Source organism: Leptidea sinapis, chromosome 11 (genome assembly GCF_905404315.1).
Source record: "Leptidea sinapis chromosome 11, ilLepSina1.1, whole genome shotgun sequence".
NCBI lineage: Eukaryota > Metazoa > Arthropoda > Insecta > Lepidoptera > Pieridae > Leptidea > Leptidea sinapis.
Window position 1 is genome coordinate 1,646,250 of NC_066275.1, and position 1,766 is coordinate 1,648,015.

Sequence of the window (1,766 nt, forward strand, 5' to 3'; positions counted from 1 at the left end):
CTGACATTGTTTATCTTTCAGAACAGCAAAGCATGTTAAAAATTTTAACCCATAAATTTTATATTCAATAAAACGCGAGCATTCAATTTCCTTGATGAAAAATTGCTCGTAATAAACAAGTTGATGAAAAAAGGATTCCAGTCGAGTGGACAATCCCGAGCGAATTTCATCTTGTCTAATGGAAGGTAAAGTAAATGTTTTCCAAAATATCTTTGCCATTACTTATTCCTCTTGTAATTAAAAGTAGGCCCGAGTTGGCTTGTTAAAATATTTCTTGTTTAAAGGTATGATAAATGTCTGAACAGTTAATGCCTGTGAATGGCTTTCGCTGCTTCTATTTAAGAACTTTCTTGCATTTTACTTAAGTATTCCTGTGCTAAGTTAAGTATTTAATATTAATCAAATAATTTTATCCAAGTTTTTGTTTGGAAATTGCTTTAAGTCTAAGTACTCAATTGCAGAAATTTCAAATAATCAGGCAGCCCGTGACTAGGTTTGTTTTTCGAGAGAAGGAAAACACTATTATGTGTTTTGGCGGGATGCTTAATAAGCACGACCCATATGTCAGGCTCAGATTGAAATCCACTTCCGATCAAACCCCCTATGCCGGGAGTCATATTTATTTAGTACTAGCTGACCCAGCAAACGTTGTATTGCCATCATAGTTAACAACTGTAGTTAATCTACCAAGTATTACCTATACTAAAATTTAGTTTGTTTTTACCTCCTGAGAAAGTTAGAAAGATACAAAGGTTCTAATTAGTTATTCATTTTAAACTATTCTTTCAATTTGGTTTCTGAACTACGGGGGACACATGAAAGGAAAAACAAAATTGTTATTTTTATTTAATTCCGAAAATTTTCATATTTATTCACCTTTTAAACCTTCTCTGGACTTACACAAATAATTCAAGACCCAAATTAGCCAAATAGGTCCAGCCGTTCTGGAGTTTTAGCGAGACTAACGAACAGCAATTCATTTATATATATATATAAGATAAGATAAGCTCACAGCCGCGGAGATTTACCCGATGGGATTGAAATCTCGAACCGGCTGTATGCTCATGCATATACGTGACCATGTCAATCCTTCTGTCAAGTGTCTGCGTATGTATGTTTGTAGGTGAATGTGTGTGTGCCAAACTATTTTAAATTTAAAACACTTGGTAAACGTCACAACGCCACATCAGTTCGTAAAGGGGCTTTGACATAGAGAATAGAAGTGATAAGAAACTCCCAGTCCATCTTTTAAATCATATAATATGGTTAGCATTCAGGTCTCTTTCATCAGTCTTACTTACTCCTGATTTACTCATAAATTCTATCATCCGACTTGAATTGAAACTGACTAATCTAGAAAAACCTTTAGATTGAAAAAAATTTAAATATAGTCCCGTCCATAAACTTTGTTTTTAAAGAAGTAGGTTAACATATTCTATCCATCCCACTCGAACTTAAGTAAACACTTAAAGAAAACATTCACATTTTGTAGAAATTTCAAATTCATTTCGTTCAACTAGGCACTTCAACTTCAAATACGACTTACAAAATACACAGATTTTCCAGAATCTTTGCGGTCAGAAAGTAAGAGCCATTTTAAGACGATAAAAAGTGTTTTTCATCAATGAAATACAAACGACAACTGATATCATTTCAAAGTTGGGATACAAAATTGCAAATTCTTTAATTGAGTTTCTTAGATCTGGTACATACAATTTAAATTATTGATTAACATGCATAGCATTATGTAAAGCAAACAGAATAGG